Source organism: Pelobates fuscus, chromosome 6 (genome assembly GCF_036172605.1).
Source record: "Pelobates fuscus isolate aPelFus1 chromosome 6, aPelFus1.pri, whole genome shotgun sequence".
In the NCBI taxonomy this organism is placed as follows: domain Eukaryota; kingdom Metazoa; phylum Chordata; class Amphibia; order Anura; family Pelobatidae; genus Pelobates; species Pelobates fuscus.
In genome coordinates, this window is record NC_086322.1 from 62599832 (window position 1) to 62626296 (window position 26465).

The 26465-nt window shown below is 40.2% G+C and overlaps 1 protein-coding gene across 2 annotated transcripts in view; it reads right to left on the reverse strand.

Annotated features, from left to right (window-relative positions):
* CLNK (cytokine dependent hematopoietic cell linker) overlaps positions 1-24246 on the reverse strand; it is a 163212-nt gene extending 138966 nt beyond the window's left edge. For both annotated transcript variants that reach the window (XM_063459874.1, XM_063459873.1), the window contains exon 1: positions 24176-24246. The gene's annotated coding sequence lies outside the window, so the exon portion shown is untranslated. The remainder of the gene's footprint in view (positions 1-24175) is intronic.
* Between the last annotated feature and the right edge of the window lie 2219 nt (positions 24247-26465).

Consider the following 26465-nt stretch of genomic DNA (forward strand, 5'->3'; position numbering starts at 1 on the left):
ACACACTGACACAGAGCAGAATAGAGACTGTTCCCCGTCCACAGAGACCATGATACACACTGACACAGAGCAGAATAGGGACTGTTACCCCTACATAGGGTCACTTGGCAGGTATGGATTGACACCTGTCCTCAAAGCCCATGATACACACTGGGGGGAGCTACTGTCCTCCCCAACCCCTGTGCGGTGGGTGGGGGCCATAAATCACAATGGGGGTACCTACTGTCCTCCCCCCCTTGGCCCCCACCCCTGCGCGGTGGGTGGGGGCCATAAATCACAATGGGGGGGCCTACTTTCCTCCCCCCTGGCCCCCATCCTTGCGCGGTGGGTGGGGGGCATAAATCACAATGGGACGGACCTACTGATAGGAGTGGAGTATTGTTCATATCAGTTTAATACCTTCCGCGTCTCCTATCAGTGGACGTGTATATGGCAGCCATTTTAGGAACCGCACACCTGGGACCCGAGCAAGGTCACCTCTTTCAACAGGCGACATGATTTGGCCCTGTAAAACTATCCTGGATATTCTCTACAATTTCTATGGATATGGCATTGATTTATGTAACAGGGAGATGGAAGAAGATGCTTGGTCGGTCCTCTTACTTGAAATTTGGGGCACTGCGCGGGCAAGCTAATGTGCCACCAGATATGATTGGCAATGTGCACTGGAACAGTTCTGCAGAGCACACACTGTAGGCCTGACACACCCGCTTGAAGACAAGTAACTGCTATTCAATCTATAACAGTGAAAAAAAAATGTTTTTAAAAGCACGCTATAGAGACACCAGATATGATTGGCAATGTGCACTGGAACAGTTCTGCAGAGCACACACTGTAGGCCTGACACACCCGCTTGAAGACAAGTAACTGCTATTCAATCTATAACAGTGAAAAAAAAAATTTGGTTTTAAAAGCACGCTATAGAGACACCAGATATGATTGGCAATGTGCACTGGAAAAGTTCTGGAGAGCACACGCTGAAGGAAGGACTGACAGAGCCGCTTGAAGGACACTGACTGGCTGCTATTAGCTTACACTAGAAACCTTTTTTCTTTGTAAAAGCACGCTATAGAGACACCAGATATGATTGGCAATGTGCACTTGAACAGTTCTGCAGAGCACACACTGTAGGCCTGACACACCCGCTTGAAGACAAGTAACTGCTATTCAATCTATAACAGTGAAAAAAATAATTTGTTTTTAAAAGCACGCTATAGAGACACCAGATATGATTGGCAATGTGCACTGGAACAGTTCTGGAGAGCTCACGCTGAAGGAAGGACTGACAGAGCCGCTTGAAGGACACTGACTGGCTGCTATTAGCTTACACTAGAAACCTTTTTTCTTTGTAAAAGCGCGCTAAAGAGACACCAAATATGATTGGCAACTGTCAAAGCACGCTGGCACAGGTCTGCAGAGCACACGCTGAAGTAGGCCTGACACCCAGATGCTTGCAGACAACTAACTGCTCTTCTATTACAGTGAAATTTTTTTTATTTCTTTTAAATCTAAAGCTTAAGCTATTGTAAAAACAGATATGAGTGGTGGCACTGGGCAAGAGGGCACAGTATCCACTGTGAACCTCACACAGAAGCTGGCAGGCAGGCAACTGCTCTTCTATTACAGTGGAAACAAAATTTTGGTTGTAAAAGCACGCTATAGAGACACCAGATATGAGTGGCAACTGTCAAAGTACGCTGGCAGGGTTGTGCAGGGCACACGCTGAAGGAAGGCCTGACAGAGCCGCTTGAAGGACACTGACTGGCTGCTATTAGCTTACACTGGAAACCTTTTTTCTTTGTAAAAGCACGCTAAAGAGACACCAGATATGATTGGCAACTGTCAAAGCACGCTGGCAGTGTTGTGCAGGGCACACGCTGAAGGAAGGCCTGACAGAGCCGCTTGAAGGACACTGACTGGCTGCTATTAGCTTACACTGGAAACCTTTTTTCTTTGTAAAAGCACGCTATAGAGACACCAGATATGAGTGGCAACTGTCAAAGTACGCTGGCAGGGTTGTGCAGGGCACACGCTGAAGGAAGGCCTGACAGAGCCGCTTGAAGGACACTGACTGGCTGCTATTAGCTTACACTGGAAACCTTTTTTCTTTGTAAAAGCACGCTAAAGAGACACCAGATATGATTGGCAACTGTCAAAGCACGCTGGCAGTGTTGTGCAGGGCACACGCTGAAGGAAGGCCTGACAGAGCCACTTGAAGGACACTGACTGGCTGCTATTAGCTTACACTGGAAACCTTTTTTCTTTGTAAAAGCACGCTATAGAGACACCAGATATGAGTGGCAACTGTCAAAGTACGCTGGCAGGGTTGTGCAGGGCACACGCTGAAGGAAGGCCTGACAGAGCCGCTTGAAGGACACTGACTGGCTGCTATTAGCTTACACTAGAAACCTTTTTTCTTTGTAAAAGCACGCTAAAGAGACACCAGATATGATTGGCTACTGTCAAAGCACGCTGGCACAGGTCTGCAGAGCACACGCTGAAGTAGGCCTGACACCCAGACGCTTGCAGACAACTAACTGCTCTTCTATTACAGTGAAAAAAAATTATTTATTTTAAATCTAAAGCTTAACCTATTGTAAAAACAGATATGAGTGGTGGCACTGACTGTGCAAATGGGCAAGGCATCCAACCTGACACAGAAGCTGGCAGGCAGGCAACTGCTCTTCTATTACAGTGAAAAAAAATTATTTCTTTTAAATCTAAAGCTTAACCTATTGTTAAAACAGATATGAGTGGTGGCACTGACTGTGCAAATGGGCAAGGCATCCAACCTGACACAGAAGCTGGCAGGCAGGCAACTGCTCTTCTATTACAGTGAAAACAAATTATTTCTTTTAAATCTAAAGCTTAACCTATTGTTAAAACAGATATGAGTGGTGGCACTGACTGTGCAAATGGGCAAGGCATCCAACCTGACACAGAAGCTGGCAGGCAGGCAACTGCTCTTCTATTACAGTGAAAAAAAAATATTTCCTTTAACCCCTTAAGGACCAAACTTCTGGAATAAAAGGGAATCATGACGTGTCACACACGTCATGTGTCCTTAAGAGGTTAAATCTAAAGCTTAACCTATTGTTAAAACAGATATGAGTGGTGGCACTGACTGTGCAAATGGGCACGGCATCCAACCTGACACAGAAGCTGGCAGGCAGGCAACTGCTCTTCTATTACAGTGAAAAAAAATATTTCTTTTAAATCTAAAGCTTAACCTATTGTTAAAACAGATATGAGTGGTGGCACTGACTGTGCAAATGGGCAAGGCATCCAACCTGACACAGAAGCTGGCAGGCAGGCAACTGCTCTTCTATTACAGTGAAAAAAAATTATTTTTTTTAAATCTAAAGCTTAACCTATTGTTAAAACAGATATGAGTGGTGGCACTGACTGTGCAAATGGGCAAGGCATCCAACCTGACACAGAAGCTGGCAGGCAGGCAACTGCTCTTCTATTACAGTGAAAAAAAATTATTTCTTTTAAATCTAAAGCTTAACCTATTGTTAAAACAGATATGAGTGGTGGCACTGACTGTGCAAATGGGCACGGCATCCAACCTGACACAGAAGCTGGCAGGCAGGCAACTGCTCTTCTATTACAGTGAAAACAAATTATTTCTTTTAAATCTAAAGCTTAACCTATTGTTAAAACAGATATGAGTGGTGGCACTGACTGTGCAAATGGGCAAGGCATCCAACCTGACACAGAAGCTGGCAGGCAGGCAACTGCTCTTCTATTACAGTGAAAAAAAATTATTTCTTTTAAATCTAAAGCTTAACCTATTGTTAAAACAGATATGAGTGGTGGCACTGACTGTGCAAATGGGCACGGCATCCAACCTGACACAGAAGCTGGCAGGCAGGCAACTGCTCTTCTATTACAGTGAAAAAAAATATTTCTTTTAAATCTAAAGCTTAACCTATTGTTAAAACAGATATGAGTGGTGGCACTGACTGTGCAAATGGGCAAGGCATCCAACCTGACACAGAAGCTGGCAGGCAGGCAACTGCTCTTCTATTACAGTGAAAAAAAATTATTTTTTTTAAATTTAAAGCTTAACCTATTGTTAAAACAGATATGAGTGGTGGCACTGACTGTGCAAATGGGCAAGGCATCCAACCTGACACAGAAGCTGGCAGGCAGGCAACTGCTCTTCTATTACAGTGAAAAAAAATTATTTCTTTTAAATCTAAAGCTTAACCTATTGTTAAAACAGATATGAGTGGTGGCACTGACTGTGCAAATGGGCAAGGCATCCAACCTGACACAGAAGCTGGCAGGCAGGCAACTGCTCTTCTATTACAGTGAAAAAAAAATATTTCTTTTAAATCTAAAGCTTAACCTATTGTTAAAACAGATATGAGTGGTGGCACTGACTGTGCAAATGGGCAAGGCATCCAACCTGACACAGAAGCTGGCAGGCAGGCAACTGCTCTTCTATTACAGTGAAAAAAAAATATTTATTTTAAATCTAAAGCTTAACCTATTGTAAAAACAGATATGAGTGGTGGCACTGGGCAAGTAGGCACAGTTTCCAATGTGAACCTCACACAGAAGCTGGCAGGCAGGCACAAGCAATTACATTACACAGGAAAAAAAAAAAAAAAAAAGCAGCCTGATGTTATAGCCCTAAAAATAGCTTTTTGGGGTGCTGTCCTTACAGCAGAGATCAGATGAGTCCTTCAGGATTGTAGTGGGCATAGAATACCCTAGCCTAGCTATCAATTTCCCTATCTAATCAGCAGCAGCTAAACTTTCCCTCCTCTCACTAAGCATGCAGCTTCAGAATGAATCGAAAATGGATGCTGGGAGGGAGGTTGGAGGGTGTGGAAGGGAGGGAGTGCTGCTGATTGGCTGGAATGTGTCTGCTGACCAAGAGGCACAGGGTCAAAGTTTGCCCAATGATGACGAATAGGGGGCGGATCGAACTGCGCATGTGTCCGCCCGCCGCGGCGAACGCGAACACGCTCTGTTCGCCGGCGGACAGTTCGGTACATCACTACTGAAATCAGTCAGCCGACATTCTCAGCCATCAAAATAATATGCGATACAGTCTGAATCATCGAAATGAGGAACCAATGCGATCTGATAAGCCAGGTCAAGCAACCAGGAATAAAGAAATATCAGTAATCCAAGTTTAGGAGTATAGATTGAAGCACATAAAATGTATATGGCTGCAAAATAAATGTTTGAATGCTAAACAAATTGTTTATGTTACTTAGTTTTTGTAATAATGGGGTGCACACACTTCTTTTGTAGATTTTTATTAAAAGCAGGTACCACATACTTATATCTACAGTGAAGGGAAAAAGTATTTGATCCCCTGCTGATTTCGAACGTTTGCCCACGGGCAAAGAAATGATCAGTCCATAATTTAATGGTAGGTGTATTTTAACAGCGAGAGACCGAACAAAACAAAACAAAATCCAGAAAAATGCATGTCAACAAGTTATAAAATCCAGAAAAATGCATGTCAACAAGTTATAAATTGATTTGCATTGAGTGAAATAAGTATTTGACTCCTTCGACTTAGTACTTGGTGGCAAACAAATCGCAGAGATCAGACATTTCTTGTAGTTGGCCACCAGGTTTGCAGACATCTCAGGAGGGATTTTGTCCCACTCCTCTTTGCAGATCCTCTCCAAGTTAAGGGTTCGAGATTGACATTTGGCAACTCCCTCCACAGATTTTCTATGGGATTAATGTCAGGAGACTGGCCATTCCACTCCAGGACCTTAATGTGCTTCTTTGTGAGCCACTCCTTTGTTGCCTTGGCTGGGTGTTTTTAGTCATTGCCATGTGGAATACCCATCCATGACCTATTTTCAATGCCCTGGCTGAGGGAAGGAGGTTCCGTCCATCGTCCCTTTGATGCAGTGCAGTTGTCCTGTGCCCTTAGCAGAAACCCCCCCTCCCCAAAACATAATGTTTCCACCTCCATGTTTGATGGTGGGGATGGTGTTCCTGGGGTCATAGGCAGCATTCCTCCTCTCCAAACATGACGAATTGAGTACATGTGCTTTTTTGAGCAGGGGGACCTTGTGGGCGCCGCAGGATTTCAGTCCTTCACGGTGTAGTGTGTTACCAATCGTTTTCTTGGTGACTATGGTCCCAGCTGCCTTGAGACCATTAACAAGATCCTCCCGTGTAGTTCTGGGCTGATTCTTCACCGTTCTCATGATCATTGAAACTCCACAAGGTGAGATCTTGCATGGAGCACCAGACCGAGGGAGACTGACAGTAATTTTGTGTTTCTTCCATTTGCGAATAATCGCACCAACTGTTGTCACCTTCTCACCAAATCTCTTGGAGATGGTCTTGTAGCCCATTCCAGCCTTGTGTAGGTCTACATTCCCTGACATCCTTGGATAGCTCTTTCGTCTTGGCCATGGTGGAGAGTTTGGAATTTGATTGATTGATTGCTTCTATGGACAGGTGCCTTTAAGAGAGTGCTCCTAATCTCAGCTAGTTACCTGTATAAAAGACATCTGGGAGCCAGAAATCTTGCTGATTGATAGGGGATCAAATAATTATTTCACTCATTGACAGGCAAATCAATTTATAACTTTTTTGACATGCGTTATTCGGGATTTTAGTTTTGTTATTCTGTCTCTCAATATTAATTATAGACTGATCATTTCTTTGTCAGTGGACAAACGTTCAAAATCAGCAGGGGATCAAATGCTTTTTCCTCCTCACTGTACATATATATGTCCTTTACCGATTTCTTTCCTGATGGTGTGAAGCTTCCATACAACCTTTAAGCTTTGGTCTGACTTGGCTTGTGTATGTTGGATTTTGGGATATTCATACATTTGTTATTCTGAATTCTGGTATTCTGGTTAGGGTTTGCCACTATTTAGATCTTTACATTTGTATCCCCTAAATGGAATCATATTAAATCCCACCACCACGAGGATCTGTCATTTACCTCTCTGTCCTTTTTAATTCTTCCATGTAATAATTCCTTCTGAAATTTAGATAGACACGGTAACCATGCTGAACATTAAATAAGTATCAAATAAGGTGAAGGTTTTACACTTACATAATACATTTTGACTAAACTCATTTGGACTAAAAGTCCATGGACAGTGTTATACTAACTATTTTGATTATCTAGTCCTCCTTTTCTCTGGTGTCTCGCAGTCTGCAGTCTCGGTGCAGCTGCCTCTCCTCTTTCGAGACAATACAGATTATCTCAGCCAATCCAATTTTACCCCTAGGGATGGATTGGGAGGCTAGTGAACATAGGTGGCAATTGCCCCACTGCACAAATTAGCACCTCTTCATAGAGATGCAATATCTATGGGGAGTGTTCAATGCCATACAGGGCCCCCAGTTGTCTCCATGCAGAGATCATTCAGGAAGCCCCTTGACTGGCTGTCTGAGTGACTTTTCTGCGATAAGGCAGGGTTTACACTGAGGAGGAACAGTGCAGTAACAGTCTCTTTGCATCAGAATCACTATATCAAGCTGTAATGGTCTATGCTTAGTGTGTCCCTTCAATCACATGCTGGTCCTTACTGTGTGTGTGTGTGTGTCTGTCCAGAGAAAACTGCCCTCTAAACTTTACTTCAAAGATTTTCTAATAAAAAAAAAAAAGAAAAGACAAAGCTTTTAATTCCCTTCTTCTAAAACAGAACAAATATTACTAACTCATGCAAGGGTACACAAAAAGCACTACTTAGGGGACAATGATTACAAATTTATACTCATTAAGAGGCGTGAACACCCAGCATAACCTTTACGCATGCGTATAGTCTTTATCTGAACTCTCTTGTATCCTGAGTATTGTAGCGGAAAATTCTTGTATCCTTAACCCCTTCCAGACCGGGGACGGAAATTTTCCGTCAACCTTGTCCTTCAGTTAAGGACCGTTGATGGAAAATTTCCGTCATTTACTAAAGTTAACGCCAGATCGCCGCAATCGCGGTCGCGGGGTTAACGGTGCTACGGTCTGCCTCTGTATTAGAGGCAGACCGGGAGCACCCGGTTGGGCTGTCCCAGCACCGGTGCTCGCTCTGACAGCATGTCAGAGCGAGCACATGTGCTCCAAATACTCACCTTCCGCCTCCCTGCACTTCCGGGTTCTGTGTGAAGTGCAGGGAGACGGATCAGTGCTGATCCTCCTCTCCCTGTGTGTAAAAAAAATAAATAAAGTTAAATCCCACCCCCCTTTCCCCTGTTTTAATAAAATTAACCCCTTCCCTGCCAATTGATCACTGACTACAGTGATCAATTGGCAGGGTATACATTTTAATGTCATCTGAATATTTTTTTTTAACCCCTGAGGGTTAATTATAATTTTTTTTTTAACCCTCAGGGGTTAAATTTATTTTATTAATTAATTTAAATATTTAAAATGTATATGTTTAGCTAGCTGGGATGGGTGGAGGTTAGTGGGGAATTGGGGAATTTGGTGTTAGGCTAACTAGGGGTTAACGTTAAAAAAACTTTTAAAATAAGCTTTAAAAAGGTAAAAAAAAAACTTTTAAAAATGTTTTAGTAACGTTTAAGTAAAAAAAAAAAAATACCACCCCCCTTTACCCAGTCTAAATAAAAATTAACCCCTTCCCTGCCAGTTGATCACTGCCTACAGTGATCAAAATACAGATCACAGTATTATACTGTGATCTAATTTTTTTTAACCCCTTCGGATTAACTTTTATTTATTTTTTTAACCCTCAGGGGTTCAATTTATTTAATTAATTAATTTAAATATTTTATAATTATATTTTTTGCTAGCTGGGGTGGGTGGGAGTTATGGGAAAATGGGGAATTTACGGTTAGTGCTGCTTACTGCTAGTTAGGGGTTAACGGTCAAAGAAAAGTTTAGAAAAAAAATTTAAAGTGTAAAAAAAGTTAAGATCGTGTAAAATATTTGATAAGAAAAAAAAGTTTAAAAACGGGTTTTACAAAGTAAAAAAAGTTTTACAAAGTAAAAAAATACATTTGAAAATGCTCATTATCACTACAAGCTCGTACAAGCTAGCGGAAAAATTATGCCACGCTAAGGTTCAAAATATGCCTTTTGAATTACCCTGGGATGTTTTCTTTAAGAAATGGTATGCCTTTATGGTGTAATTGGATTATATAGCCTTGTAAAATACTCTAAAATGGGACATGGACACAGCGTAAAAATTCAAAGTTTGGAAAAAAACTGGAATGGCTGTGTCTCAAATGTGCCCCTTCAATGTCCACATATACCTGGCAAAGGTACATACGGGGGTATTGCTATACTCAGCCGATATAGCTGAGCAACATATGAAGTATTATACAGTTGTAGTACACATAAGGTTTGCAAAATATACTGCACAAACTCACTTTGTGTGTCAAAAAGGCAGAAAAACTGATTACCACTACACTTGGTACAAGCTAGCGGAAAAATTATCCCACACTAAGGTTCAAAATATGCCTTTTGAATTACCCTGGGATGTCTTCTTTAAGAAATTGTATGCCTTTATGGTGTAATTGGATTATATAGCCTTGTAAAATACTCTAAAATGGGACATGGACACAGCGTAAAAATTAAAAGTTTGAAAAAAATGGAATGGCTGTGTCTCAAATGTGCCCCTTCAATGTCCACATATACCTGGCAAAGGTACATACGGGGGTATTGCTGTACTCAGCTGACATAGCTGAGCTACATATGAAGTAGTATACAGTCGTAGTACACATAAGGTATGCAAAATATACTGCGCAAACTCACTTTGTGTGTCAAAAAGGCAGAAAAAATGCTTATTACCACTACACTTGGTACAAGCTAGCGGAAGAATTATCCCACGCTAAGGTTCAAAATATGCCTTTTGAAATACCCTGGGATGTCTTCTTTAAGAAATGGTATGCCTTTATGGTGTAGTTGTAATATGTAGCCTGCTCAAGTGCTCCAAAGTGGGACACGGACGCATCAAAACCCTCCATGAAAATTCACACTTAAAAACCTTAACTTGTTACGTCTCTTTTACAGCAGTGTAACTTCACGAAATAGTGTCTAGGTCATACATTGGGCATATTGTTTTACTCAGAAGACTTAGCTGAGCATAATCTGGGGGTTTGAACTTAGTGGCACATATGAAATGTACAAAATGCCCAGCAAAAATGTAATCCGTATGTAAAAAATGCCCAAAATTATTTTTTACCACATACTTTGGCATATATTGGTTAAAAAATGGGGGCATGTTAAGGCACAATATGCACCATATGAGATACCCTGGAGTGTCTACTTTTACAAATGGTAGGCCTTTGTGGGGTTTGTTTGAACAGTCAAACTGCTATAATACCCCAAATTGAAGCATAGGCCCATTAGATCCGCCTCTCAAAATTCTACTGTAAATGTTGAAACGGACAGGTCACCTATATGGCACTGTAGCCAAAGACATACAATGGGGGCATCATTGTACTCAGCAGAAGTAACTGAACACAAAAACTTTGTACAGGAATAACACACACCAACTTTACAAAATACACATGAGAAGTTCTTTGTTATAAGTTTGTGTGCCAAAACCCCCCAAAAACTAAATTTTACTCCAATATTTAGCAGAGATTGGCGGTGAAATGGCTACTTAGAAAGTGTCAAAACAACCTTAGGTAAATAGCCTGTGGTGTCTACTTTATATAAATATATACTTTTGTGTGGCAATTTTGTTTTCTTTTATGGCTATTAATCTTACAGACAAGACAAACATACCAAATTCTAAAATCGCTCCACATTAAAAGTTTATTTTACTCCTTGTGCTTTGTGACCTGTAACTACCAAAATAAACTTAAAATCCCAGACACATGATATATTATGTAAATCAGAACAACTAAATAAATGTATTTTTAATTACTTTCTTTAGCCTGCACTAACTAGGCACACATTATTATTGCAAAAACTGTACAAAAACACATTTCTCTTTTTTTTTTGCATTTTTCTGTATTTAATAATAAATAAGTATTTATATATATATATATATGTGACATCAAATTAAAACCCTTTATGTCCTTTGAAAAACAGTATATAATATGTGTCTGTGCAATAAACGAGAGAGATGCAAATTGCAGTTGAACGCATACAGCAAGAAAATGCAAAACTTGCTTGTGTCATTAAGCGTAAGACAAGCTTCTGAAGCTGTGTCCTTAAGGGGTTAATACTGTGGAAATGTGTCCTTGCATTCTGAGTTCCACAGAGGCCTATCCTTGTATCCTAAGTATCCATACTTTTTAATTTAGGTGTGTGAATGGGGGTGTCGTCAGAAAGTTTATCTAATAATTTATCTAACTAAAAAATAGTTTTTGGCAATGTATCTTGATTATACAAACTGACTACTAAACACATTTATTGTAGTTTAAATACACACTACTCTGAGTACTATTGCTTTTTTATATCCAGACACACCGACAATATGGAGCTCCTAGGAAAATGCCAAATTAGGATAGAAAAGAAGGACAGACTGATTTGTTCCCAAAATAGGCATTGTTCCTCCTAAATAGGGACACTGCATGCATGATATCTATAGCTCCTTCTTAAGTGCTTTATTTTTCTCGTGTTATTCCCTGTAAATCCTTGTATGGCCCAGGAGCATTAAGCATGGGTATCAGAAAATGAGTGTTGGGTGCAAACTATAAACTGACAATGTGTTCTATCTGATGAGATATGGATACACTGTCTTAGCAAGATTACATGTGGATGATCAAAAAGTAGACTTGGATGTGGACTTATTTACTGCCCTAGAAAGATTATAGGTTGATCTATCATAAATCAAACAATTTTAGGATATGTGGACACTTGGTTATGGTTATATACAGTGTCCCAAGACTCTGTATATAACCAGTGACCCAGATAATTATTTAAACTACTAATATCTTGGCAGGGTGTACCTGTTAAACCATACCTGCCAATATTGCCATCCCATCATCTGGCATAGTGATGAGTAGGCAAGAAAGAAGGCAGGGCCAGAAGGGTTGACCTGCTCACAAAAGATTGGAACCACCTTACCCAGTATAGATTAGAAGTAAGCAGCACAAAACATGTTAAGAATGTTCGTATAACTCTTCTATTTTTGGGATCTGCTGTATTTTGTCCCAATGAAACTGTGATTGTCACTGGTGATGTCTGGAGATTTTTTTTTTTTTTATAATTTCTTGGCAGGGTGTACCAGGTAAACCATATCTACCAACATTGCCAACCCATCAGGCTGTACAGAAGGATTGCCTGCTCACAAAAGAAGTGGGACCACCGGCACCCAATAAAGATTATGAGTAGGCATCACAAACGTGTTAAGCATGATTGTATATCTTCTGTATTTTGTCCCAAAGAACTGTGACTGTCACTGGTGATGTCTTGATTTCTTTACATTTTTCTTATAAAATGGCTAATACACTGATCAGCCACCATTAGAACAACCTGCCTAATATCATGTACGTCCCCCTCCTACGGCCAAAACAGCTCTGATGTATCGAGGCTTGGACTCCACAAGACATTTGAATGTTCCTGTGATATTAGAAGCAGATCCTTTAAGTCCTGCATGTTACGAGGTGGGGCCTCCGTGGATCAGATTTTTTGTTCCAGCACATCTCAGAGTTGCTTAATTGGATTGTGATCTGAAACGTGGAGGCCAAGACAAACACTTTGAACTCTTTGTCATGTTCCTTAAACCATTCCTGAAATGTTTTTGCTGTGTGACAGGGTGCATTATCCAGTTAAAAGAGGCCACTGCCAACAGGGAACACCATTGACATGATGGGGTGTATGTGGTCTGCAACAATCTGGTGGTGTGCATCAAAGTAGCATCCACATGAATGCCAGAACCCAAGGTTTTCCAGCAGAACATTTCCCAGAGCATGACACTGCCTCCACTGACCTGCCTTTTTTGCATAGTGCATTGTGCTGCCATGTATTCCCCAGGAAACTGACACACATGCACCTGGCCATCCACCTGATCTAAAAGTAAACATGATTTCAGACCTGCCAACATTCTTTCATTGCTCAGTGGTTCAGTTCTGATGTTTTTGGTAGCGGAGAGGGGTAATCAATCGCACTCTTCCAATTGTATGACCCATACGTGGCAAAGCCATGATGCACTGTATGTTCTGACACCTTTCTATCTTTCTATCCAGCATTATGTTTTTCAGTAATTTGAGCCAAGCCATAAGTATTTGGTCTTTGTCAAAGTCACTCAGATTTTTTTCACTTTTTCCTGCTTCCAACACATAAACTGCAAGAACTGACTAATATATGACACCCATTAACAGTGGGGTCCAGTCTTTTAAACTTCTACTTTTCACACTAATCTGTTTGCAGTGATAACTGTCTTTAGAATATTACATTTAAATGGATACTATAGTTACTAAAACAACTTCAGCTTAATGAAGCAGTTTTAGTGTAAAGATCATGCACCCACACTGGTCAATCATCTGCCATTTAGGAGTTTTATTCCCTTTTGTTTCTGTTTATACAGCCCTAGCCAGACCTCCCCTGGCTGTGACTCATACAGCCTGCAAGGAAATTTTTTTCAGTTTAAGTCAGATATTAACTTATTTTAGACGTTTTCCTCTTCTGCTCTGTAAATAGAAGGGTCTAGCAAGCTTTTAGCAGAGATAAGACATTAAACTAAACAGAATTTGCAATAAAGGAAGTGTAAACATTAGATCTCAAACCTTCCTGAACACAGGAAGTGTTCAGGAAGGCTTATGCAAATAACACACAGGGAGGTGTGACTCGAGCTGAATAAACAAAGTGATCCCTACACCAAAACTTCTTCATTATGCTAAAGTTGCCTTGGTGACTATAGTGTATAGTTTTAAGTTAAAATAAGTACACATTTTCTTTCAAAGAAAGCAATAAATCAGTACCATTTCATTGATTGTTTTTAAAATGCAAATGAAAGTATCTGATACTTAAATCTGACAAAAAAATAAAGGGGAAAAACTCCTTAAAATATGTTATTACAATTGAAAAAAAAAAAAACATGCTGTTTTCCAGTATGATATGTAATATAAATCTCCCTCTCCTGATCTACTGGGCCCCTAGCATCTCTTCTACCAAAGCCTGTACATGTTACTCACACCATTCATCCACAAGGCAATACTTTATGAATTGTGGAGAGTCTTAGGGGCAGCCTTCTTTTCACAGACTACAGACCTGGAGACTATGGTCTTTGATTTGGGCCCCTGTTATGGATTGGTGCATTGTAACCATACAATCTATCTACTGGCATTACAGGGGCTTACTCAGCCAGCTTCTTCGTCCAGAGATTGTTAATATTTGCTAGTGGGAGACTATTGGGCATGCGCGACAAAACATTTATGCTTCACCAATCTCTTCTTAGAGAGTGACAGACACGAAAGGTGATACTAGACAGCAAATGTAAACATTGAGCGTTTACATTGCTGAGCATACATGGACAGACTGGGCACCAGAACCACTACATTTAGCTGTAGTGGATCTGGTGACTATAGTGTCCCTTTATGTACAAATAGGGTTTTCATTTGATATAAAATATCTATATATGAACTATCATTTATTAAAAATTAAGAGAAATTAAGAAATGTATGGTATTTTTTACTTTGAATATCACAGTATTGGTTTTCCTGCAATAAGAACACACATTGGTTGGGGTTAGGCCCTGATGCAAGCGATTGCAGATCCACTGAGCTCCGTGCAAATGGGTCAAAACTGCTCAAATACCAGCAGTGCAGCACAGGGGACACCCTGACCAAACAGCCTACAGGAGCTCATCACAAGAAAGGTTAAAAATCCGAGGCCAGATCGGCACAGGTTTTCAGCCTATATAGGGATTTGCTACGGATGCTGCATGGTGAGGATAGGCCCAACATTGCTGTGGACCTCAATGACATCTCAGACTACTGATTGCTCACCTCTGTACAGCATGGAGGCTGTGGGCTATAAGGGTCCGTCCATGCCTTTCCAATGAAAGGGTAACATCTCGTTCTGTCACATCAGCCATACTCACAAATCTCCTGGCAGATCTCAGACAATCTCTTGACTCTTAGCTGAAATATCACAGGTAAAGGAGAATGTCAGGGGGTTCACTGCACAAATATCTGCAGTGGAACAAAGCACCCCAAACTCCAAAATAGGCAAACGGCATATCACTTAAATGCATGTTTTGCTTGCCTAAACCTCATCCGAAGACGGCACCCAGCGACCTACTGGTAAAACTCCACAATGGGCAGGATTTCCCAAGCTGCTTTCCTGAGCGACACTAGGGGGAAGGTGACTTATAGATTTGAAAAGATGGAAATTACCTTCTTCTCTGACCTCCCCTTCACAACTGGAGGAAGACTCTCTGACCTCTAACATTTATCTTAACTGCCAATAGCCTGAAATACAGATGGTGATCTCCTCGCTTACTTACTATCCAGCACAAGGAGGAGGAGCACAAAGTGTATGATGCTCAGAAATGGACTACTATTGTTTGGGATCCAGCTAATGTCATCCCTTTTATTCCAGCAACCCATGGCGCAGCAGTTATATGACTTTTCATTTTTCTTTTTGTTGGGATTTACCGTATTTATCGGCGTGTAACACGCACCTCATTTTAAGAAGGAAATTTCAGGAAATTTCCCCCCCTCCCATAGTATTCTCCCCTCCTCCCATAGTGTCCCCCCCTGCTCATCCCATAGTGTCCCCCCCCTTTCCATAGTATTTTCCCCCTCATAGTATTCTCCACACCCTCCCATAGTGTTCCCCCCTCATCCCATAGTGTTCTCCCCCCCTCCCATAGTGTCCCCCCCACCCCTTGTCCCATAGTGCACTTTCCCTCCCCTTGTCCCATAATTACTTACCTGTCTTGAAGCGTGGGCCGGCTTCACAGCGCGCACCGCGGTACAGGAACTTGAATTTCAGGTTCCGGTTTCCGGCGGGACTGAAAGGAAGTGTGCACACTGAGTGTGCACTTCCTTTCAGCCCCGCCGGAAACCGGAACCTGAAATTTAAGTTCCAGTACCGCGGTGCGCGCTGAACACTGGCCCACGCTTCAAGACAGGTAAGTAAACCTTCACATTCCCTCCATAAGACGCACAGACATTTCCCCTCACTTTTGAGGGGAAGAAAAGTGCGTCTTATGGAGCGAAAAATACGGTATATCGGCGTATAACACGCACACATCATTTGCCCCCTATTTTCAGGGAGAAAAAGTGCGTGTTATACGCCGATAAATACGGTATATTGTTTCATGTTTTTACATTTTGTATTTTTATATATGCTCTACTTTCTATCTTACTTGTAAAGGCCATACTTATTTGGGGCCTGTCTAGGCCAAGATCAAGACAGCCCCAGCTATGCTAGCTCCCTTGATTACAACTGATGCCCTAGCACCAATCATTAATCATGCCACGTTAACCTAACATGTGGAGATGTTTTTTCCAAACATGCTAGGCTATCTCCGGTCAAGTGCATTCACTTTTTGACTCATCTTTAATCTCTACTATGTCACTCTAAACACTCTACTTTCTTAGAAAACTAATTCAAATGTTTGCACACAGTTAGTATTTTACTTTTAAAAAACAAAAAACATAGTCCAACCATTTACTCTTTTATTGAGTCCATAAAATAAGCGTTCCATTGTATTTCCTCATTCTTGCTTAATAGGTTTATATTTGTCTGACTGTGGAATAAATAAAGAATTTTCAAAAAGAAGAACACTTTGGGGCCTGAGCCTGACACCGCACTGGAGCATACGCCATTTCCCTTAGCTCTGTGACACCTCACCAAAATCCGCCAAAAAATGCAAGCATCCAGCTGGCCACAGTACACCTTGCAGATCACGCAGATGCTGTTTTTTCTGAGTCCCAGCACAAAAACTCAACGCCACAGCGGCAAGGCCTACTGCGCAGACGGACAGCAGAGGGAGAGCACGGAAAAGGGCTCTGGCCATGGTTTGCACCCGGACTGGACAATCTACAAACCGGGCAGCACGGCGCAGGTGAGATGGGTCGTAGATCCCAAAAACAGACCCCACACACCGCAGAGACACAGCAGGATATTAGTCACAGGCTGCAAACGCCCAGTGTGCCGCAGGCCCCAACTTCCCGTGAGGCCTCACCTCTACCCTCAGAAGAGAAGGAAAGGCAAGTTTGCCCCCCCACCCAGTGCCCACTCTCGGGCATGCTCGCTGGTAGTGACTGACAGAGCCCCGGCCACTAAAAAGTAACATGCAAACCATGCTGGCAACAGAACCTCCAAAAGAACCTTAAACAGATGTGGGAAGCAGATTTGATGGTACTCACGACTAAGGTACAGGCCGTGACCGCACGCACTCAAGCAACAGAAAGGTAATAGGGAGGAGTCGGGCAACTATAGGCCAGTAAGCCTTACTTCAGTAGTGGGGAAAGTGATGGAAACCATGTTAAAGGATAGGATTGTTGAACATCTAAAAACACATGGATTTCAAGATCAGAAACAACATGGGTATACTTCAGGGAGATCATGCCAAACTAATCTTATTGATTTTTTTGATTGGGTAACTAAAATTATAGATCAGGGTGGTGCAGTAGACATTGCTTACCTAGATTTCAGTAAGGCTTTTGACACTGTTGCACATAGAAGGCTTATCAATAAACTGCAATCTTTGAGTTTGGATTCCAATATTGTTGAATGGGTAAGGCAGTGGCTGAGTGACAGGCAACAGAGGGTTCTAGTCAATGGAGTATATTCAAAGCTTGGGCTTGTCACCAGTGGGGTACCTCAGGGATCTGTACTTGGACCCATTCTCTTTAATATTTTTATTAGTGATATTGCAGAAGGTCTTGATGGTAAGGTGTGTCTTTTTGTGGATTATACTAAGATATGTAACAGGGTTGATGTTCCAGGAGGGATAAGCCAAATGGCAAGCGATTTAGGTAAACTAGAAAAATGGTCAGAGTTGTGGCAACTGACATTTAATGTGGATAAGTGCAAGTTAATGCATCTTGGATGTAAAAACCCAAGGGCAGAGTACAGAATATTTGATAGAGTCCTAACCTCAACATCTGAGGAAATGGATTTAGGGGTGATTATTTCTGATGACAAAGGTAGGCAGACAATGTAATAGAGCAGCAGGAAATGCTAGCAGAATGCTTGGTTGTATAGGGAGAGGTGTTAGCAGTAGAAAGAGGGAAGTGCTCATGCCATTGTACAGAACACTGGTGAGACCTCACTTGGAGTACTGTACACAGTACTGGAGACCATATCTTCAGAAGGATATTGATACCTTAGAGAGAGTTCAAAGAAGGGCTACTAGACTGGTTCATGGATTGCAGGATAAAACCAGGAAAGGTTAAAGGATCTTAACATGTATAGCTTGGAGGAAAGACGAGACAGGGGGGATATGATAGAAACATTTAAATACATAAAGGGAATCAACACAGTAAAGGAGGAGACTATATTTAAAAGAAGAAAAACTACCACAACAAGAGGACATAGTCTTAAATTAGAGGGACAAAGGTTTAAAAATAATATCAGCAAGTATTACTTTACTGAGAGGGTAGTGGATGCATGGAATAGCCTTCCAGCTGAAGTGGTAGAGGTTAACACAGTAAAGGAGTTTAAGCATGCGTGGGATAGGCATAAGGCTATCCTAATTATAAGATAAGGCCAGGGACTAATGAAAGTATTTAGAAAACTGGGCAGACTAGATGGGCCGAATGGTTCTATGTTTCTAGAAGTCACAGAACTTAAACAAGGCCTTCACACGTTTAGTGAGACAATTGCAAACCGCTCAGGGTAATCTGTCCAGACAAGTATATATATATATATATATATATATATAAAAATACCTTACCAGGAACAAACAACTCTACAGGAAGGTGAGACAAGGTGACTCTACACCAAAATCCCCCACTAGTTTTCTGACAAGAGGGGAACGCTTAACCCCAAACTCTCCAAAGAGGAAGTGGTCAACAGATAGACCATGGTCCCCCCTCCTGGGCACCTAAAATGGCCTTTCAGAACAGAAATAGGCACATTGACCACTGCACCCCCCAATGTTACCTCTCGTTAAAACATCCCAGACAGTTCTGTTTTAATTAAAAATTGTGAGAATTATATTCTAACCACGATATGTATTAACTGTGATATATTACTTAACCACGTGTCCTTGTCGTCATGGTGACACACGTTTGTCTGTTATTCTTTGCTTGCACCAAAAAAAAAAAGAAGAAAACCGTATTCTACAATGTCCCTTGAGTACAACAATGAGTCCCATGCAGAGATTTTCTGGGGATTTGGAAATTACAGTCTTCATGGAAATTAAACAACTTGATTTTCTGTGCCTTTGAGAACTTTGATGTGATATGACAACACAGGCAAGAAAATGATTCCATTATAACACACTATTGAAAGTTGACAACTCATTCCAAATAGGGTATGTCCAGGCTTTTTTGTAGTCACTTAGCCACTAAACCTGACTAAGTTTAGTGTTCATAAATTTTGTTTTGCCTTTTTCACAAACACTACACTTTGACTGTTTATAACATCACCCTTATATTTACTGCATAACAACATATTTCTGAGGGACAGAAATGGGGTCTGAAAATTTCTGTTTTCATTTATTAAAATTTTACTGTTCCATGCCATTTCCAAAAGTAGACAACCCAGGGTATTGTAAATGGACTATTTTAAATTATTTGGTGAAGCTGCTTTATCACAAATGCTGGCCACATTTTGTGGTTATACTTTCATTTGTTGTTTTTTCCACACACACAAGTTCCATTTTCACAAAAAATGTCATAATCTTAACATGTGGTATTGGAAAAAAGTCCCAATATTTTCATTTAGCAAAGTCTTGTGTAAATGCAGTTGTGTTCAAAAGTTTGCATACCCTTGGAGAATTTATAATATATGTACCATTTTTAAAGAAAACATGAGTGAGCAGGCAAAACACACTTCTTATGGGATTCATATTCAACTGTAGGTTATAACAGAAGGGCACAATCATAAAACAAAACATGGCAACAAAGAAGAAAATGAAATGACCCCTGTTCAAAAGTCTGCATATCTTTGGTTCCGAATACTGTGTATTGCTCCCTTTACCATCAATGACAGTGTGCAGTCTTTTGTAATAGTTGTCTATGAGGTATTTTTTGATAACATGCTGCATTCAATTTGCCATCAATTTTCACAAGATCGCATGTGCCTCTAGAGATCATACACCCCCAAAACATCAGTGAGCCACCACCATGCTTCACAGTGGGGATGGTATTCTTTTCGCTATAGGCCTTGTTGACCCCTCTCCAAACATAGCGCTTATGGTTCTGACAATGAAGCTCTATTCTGGTCCAGGTGTTGTTGTTACCTGTGGATTTTTCATCTGGCAGTTGTGGCTGAAATCTTTCTCGGTCTACCGGACCTTGGCTTTGTATCAACCCTGAATTTTCCACTTCTTAATAAGTGATTGAACAGTATTGATTGGCATTTTCAAGACTTTGGATATCTTTTTATATTCTTTTACATCTTTATAAAGTTCCATTACCTTGTTACGCAGTTCTTTTCTGCTCCCCATGGCTAAGTATCAAGCCTGCTCAGTGCATCCACGTGAGAGCTAACAAACTCATTGCCAAATTATACACAGGCACTAATTGCAATTTAAAAAGCCACAGGTGTGGGAAATTAACCTTTGTCATTTTAACCTGTGTGTGTGTGTGTGTGTCACCTTGTGTGTCTGTAACAAGGTCAAACACTCAAGGGTATGTAAACATTTGATCAGGGCCATTTGGGTGATTTCTGTTATCTTTATAATTTAAAAAGGAACCAAACAACTATGTGATAATAAATTTTCTTTGTATGATCACTATCATTCAATAAAATACATAATTTTGCATGATCAGACATATTATTAAAATCAATACCAAAATTTCACAATTTCTGCCACTTTTCCCAAATCCCCATAACCAAGATCAGTGACCAAAACCTCTTCCTTTCAGTTAGAACAGTGGGGTTTCAGGTGTTTATGTTTGTATTAACCTGGATTGGCTGACACATAAACTCACAAATAAGTTAATTTACAGCACTAATTCACACATTGGAAACAAAAAAGAATATTATTGCCTTCAACTAGTTTGGCTTTGTAAATTTCATTCCTAACCATTTAGAAGCATTTGCATCAAACTTTAACAATCTTTTAATCTGCTACAAACAAGAATTGTAGTCTTAAGGATGATATAGAGTAAAGGAAATCATTTAATAATTTTTAAGGCTAACTGGCTAATAAATAATAAATGTCTTGACTTAATGTGGATTAACTTAAATTTAGGAACTCATACATTTACACACACTCATACTCATACACACACTCAAACTCAAACACACACACACTCAAATTCATACATATACACACACAAGTGATTTTATTTAAATATCTCCAGCAACCCTCCTGTTAGTTTACCTTATGTGTCAGGAGGGTGGCTTGGAGTCCTGCTGCTGGTGGGAGTGAAGGGTTTGGTTCTTCATGCTCCTCCCACTCTGTCTCCCTGCAGGATGCTGTCACTTCCTCACAGCTGGCCAACATTACAGGGGCTCGGTCACGGTTTTAAAGGACTACGACTCCCCATCGGGCCCCTGTTCAGCAGTAATGTTTCCCCGGTGCTATAATCATCAATGCACAGTCGCCTTGTCGGCATATGCACAATACCCATTACAATAAAAGACACTGACACCAGGCAAAAGTATATCACAGCTTTTATTTATTATTAACATAAATTATAAAGGTCATTGTCAACATCAGGCCCACGTTGGCCTGCACAATTACCACAGGAGTTTACAATTTAACCCCTTGACAATGACCCACCCCCACGTAACATAATACCTAAACATTGTAACATTTTAACTTAACATTGAAACATGGCCATTGCCACCGAAGGGCACCATCCATTGCCACCAAAGGGCACCACCAGTGTAGGGGCATACCGAGACACCCCTACACACCCTGGTTCGGAGTTACCTACGAGCTCGAACCTACCAAACCAGTCCAAAGGCCTACCTATTAGCCCTGAACTCCAAACTTTTCCCCCATCTCACTCTTTTCTCCCCCCAACTTTACTCTCCATCCCCCGCCGCCGTGACCAAATGGGAAACACCTGAAAGCAAAGGGAGGGTGGGTGGGACAACAGGTAAGTGTAACTTTAGATTAAAAGTGATCCTTAGATCTAAAATGGCCACTACTTATACTCCCCTTATAACTCCACCTCACTCCATATCCTTAGGCCCATCCCTAACCATGGACCCCTAGATGTCCTGTCTCCTGGCAATGTCAAGGCCCACTGCCCTTAGCTACGCTGCTCCATGGGCTACATTCCGCAGCACCCCGCAGCACACAGTTTGGGAACCGCTGATTTATATCATTCCTTAGAGAGATTTTTGTTTCTAGCAGATTATGAACTAGTTATAAGTTTGATACAAATGTATATTAACAATCAGGGAAAACAAACTAGTTACATGCAACAATATTTCTTCTTTTTTTTCTTTAACAATTTGTGAATTATTGATGTGAGAGACCCATTTAAATCACAGATCTGCTCCTCTTACTTCCTTACTAGTCCCTTCATGTGACTCCGTATTTCACAATTGGTGCACAGTATACACTGGCTGAGCCTACATATATTTTGTTTATAGTGTTTTAATTATAGTCTCCTGTCTCTTTTATTCCCCTCTTTTTTTAACTTAAATGTTTATAAATCTGAGTTATGGCAGGTGGTGTTTTTTTATTTTTAAATGTAGTATATAAGGCATTTTTTTTACTACGTGGATGTGAATATATCTGCTATCACCCACTGGCATATCTGAACTTCATTAAAGGGGAACATTCACTTCCCCAAATTTTCAAGATTATCTTTACTTATCTTTTTGAAAACCCCCGTACTATTACTCTCAATGAGTGGCCAGTGATAGGCTCAGATTTTCCACTCAGTGGGCATCCGACAAACCATCGTCATTTTGCAGCAAATTTGAGGAAGTAAGGAGGCAGCAGTGTTGGGCTCTGAAGGACTAACTTCAGATTAAAACAATTGGAAAAAATGAGCTGACCTTTTTATGTTACTGGGAACGTTCCTTTAAAAGTAGAAATCCTGACCTCTTTATCCAGCATTTGCTCCCTGTCAATCATTGTTATAATCTTGTCCTTTTGCATCGGGCAATCACCATAGAGAAAGCATACACAGCAGAGGAGAAATTAAATAATATTTCCATTTTATCTCTTTATTTGCACCATTTCCCCTGGCTTTACCTTGTCTGAACCGGATTATGATGACATGTGATAACTATTTACTATAAATGTAAATAAAAATGGCACATCTCAGGTTATAGGTGATTTGCAATGTTATATTCAATTATGTTAATTTCAGAGAAGTGACAGTTTCCCTTTAATTGCAATAGACGGTTCTTTGATCAGAGATTAGTAAAATCAGTTTTTATTATGAATAATTTGGAAAGTTGTGTCTTTGTCTTATTAAACTATGTACCTGAAACACAGAGATCTAATGGCAGTCGAGTTGATTAATTTATTGTTTACCCTTTGTGGTAAGGACACCTACCCCAACTAAAGACATTTAGTTAAAAATGAAGACTTCACTTGTATGTCAGTCAATAAAATCCATTACTGAAAAGCCATAAAATAGGCATCTATTGAGGGATTGTGATTTCACTGTGCAAAAAGCATGCAGAACGTACCAGGCCAAGAAAAAACTATTAGTATTATTGCTAAGCAACAATACCAGGATGTGGTTAAAATATGATTAATATGAGAATACAAAATGCAGCAATTCTAACTGCACAGCACTAATAATATAGTATTTGAAATTTACCAGGTTGCTTTTTGAAAACCCTGGGTCTACTAGCTTGATGGGTTCAAATAGGTGCCTGGGTCTACGGAACCATCTTTTTTCCCCTCTCCTCCTTTCTCTACAAGACTGTGTTGATAATTTACGTGCCCTTTTTTTAAAAGTTTGTTACTAATTCCATTAGATACAATGAGTAAACATACGGCTAACAGAAAAAGTAGAATATAAAGAAGCAAGTAAGGTTTACAATGATGAAACAGGATAATTCTTTTCATGTCTACCATGTCAATGTCACCTATGAAATCGAACATTCTATTTTAAATACATACAATACAAAAAACAAATCATAATTTCTGTAAAGCATGACTTATTTAATGTTAAATATAGTTTTTGAAAAGTTACGTACCTTCTACAGAGAGCAGTGCGCCTCTTCACAATGTAGAAAACGATGATGGCTCTGTCAGATTTGCTTTTTAGGTCACCAGCGCAGAGCAAGCAACCACTCTGCATTTCCTCTAATAACAGGGCTTTCCGACCACATAGCTATACCCTTATCTCTATTTATGTAATTGTAATTGTGCATAGTGACTACACAGCTGCAGGTTACATGCGTGCAAGTTCCTGAGTGAATTTAACAAAGTGTATCACAGAGGATAAGAGAACGCATGGCAATAACTGTATATCAAACATAATATGCACAATTCTATGTGCCAAAAAGGCGCAATAAATTATGTAGAACCTACAGTAATGGAAATGTACATTGGTCCTGGACCTGTTGTGATACAATCTTTTAAACAAATAATAGTGTTTATATATTGCTTTAGATTATATTCATGAGACTATCTGAGGGACATTAGATTTATGTGTTCTTAGTGGGTCAGATACTATTTTGCTATCCAACTATCATATTTGCAGCAGGAGATCAAATACCCCTAAATGGCAGATGATATTGTGCTCACCAAGTACTATAATGACAATAGTATCCTATCATGTGACAGAGGCAGCAAGTTATGTACTGTCATGTGACAGAGGCAGCTAGTTATGTACTGTCATGTGACAGAGGCAGCTGGTTATGTACTATCATGTGACAGAGGCAGCTCGTTAGGTACTATCATGTGGCAGAGGTAGTTTGTTTGCCAACTGCTATATCAAGAACAGTGGGATACTAATTAGAATGTGACAGAGAATGTTGCTTTCACCAACTGCCATCTTTACAGCAGATACAACTAGCCATCATGTGACAAAGGCTATTTTGTCAACTGCTAAATTTATGTTGATAAGTCAATTACCATCCTGTAACAGAATCTGCTATATTTGCTAACTGACATGTTGATAACGGTGGGTCACATACCATGCCATGCCATCATCTAGATCTGACCTGTCTGTTATGCTTATGGTAGCTAAGTTCTGACCTTGTATAATTTCAATCTTTGCAAAGTGCTGTGGACAAGAGCGTTATATTCCATGCAAAAACATGTAAATACGTTTTCGTTTTCTTCTGCATTTCATAGTACTTTTTTATAGGGGACTTTCCTAACTTTTCTTATGATATTTGATATATTTTGTTCTCTTAGTTTTGTCATGATATTAATATTGTCTTGTCAGAAAACATGTTTTGGCCCTTGTTTTCTAACAGGTTGTTAACACTCAGAAGCCTATAAAATGATAGATTTTAATTTAACTAGGTGAATCACGTATTTTGCTTTTCCAAAATTACAGGCAAACAGATAGATGTAGATTATTATAGGAAATAATGTCATTGAGGAGATCCGCATGTATCACAAAAAAACGAATAATTAAGTGATCAAAAGTCAAGTGGCATTATTTTCCACATGCTAATTAAATAAATGTATTTTTTCATTAGATGTTATTCTTTATAATAGATTGTGGACCCCCATCGATTTAAAATAAAATAAATAAATAAAACCACCATAAAACTTACCCGTACCAGGACAGTTTCCTCTCTGCAGTCACTCAACCTCCAATAAAGTAGTTAATTCTGTTGATTTTTTTCTCAATTCAGTGCTTCTCCTCAGAGGCAGAACAGAATCAAAGCCCCTCCTTGCCCCTCCTTTCTCCCTCTAAGCAATACACCCAAGTGGGATGTGTGTGGTAGCTGAGTGTTATTCTGCGGGGTTTGACTGAGTGTAATTCTGTGTGGTGCTTGGCTAAATGTGATTGTGTGTAAGTGTGTGGCTGCTTGTGATTGTATATGGGATTTAGCTGCTTTGGATCTCCCATGCTCACTTTGGCTTGCCCCAGTTTTGTCATTTGGGTTTAATTTGTGAAAATGTGGAGTTTAGTGCAAAACCTTCTTTGTTTCCTTGTGTCACGTTTACAGTAAATGATGTGGAACACAACTGCAGATTTCTTAGGACTTTGATATTTTATTAAGACACTTAGATGGAACTGAGACTTCAGTTCCAGAATTACAGGTACTGTTTCTTTAAATAATAAACGGTTTGCTTAATTTAGCAACGACAAGGTTCAGAATTAATTAGAGTCCGTAATTCTTGTTAACAGTTCAAATTATAAGACATTGTATACATTGGAATTATCAGTAGCAAGACTGGTGCAGCAATACTTTAAATAGTATCTGTTTTGAGGGGTGCTGTAGCAGGCTTGCTGGACAACTTGATAGCAGACTTTAGTATGAAGAATTAAGACAATCTGTAGCAAGACAGGTACAGCGGAAC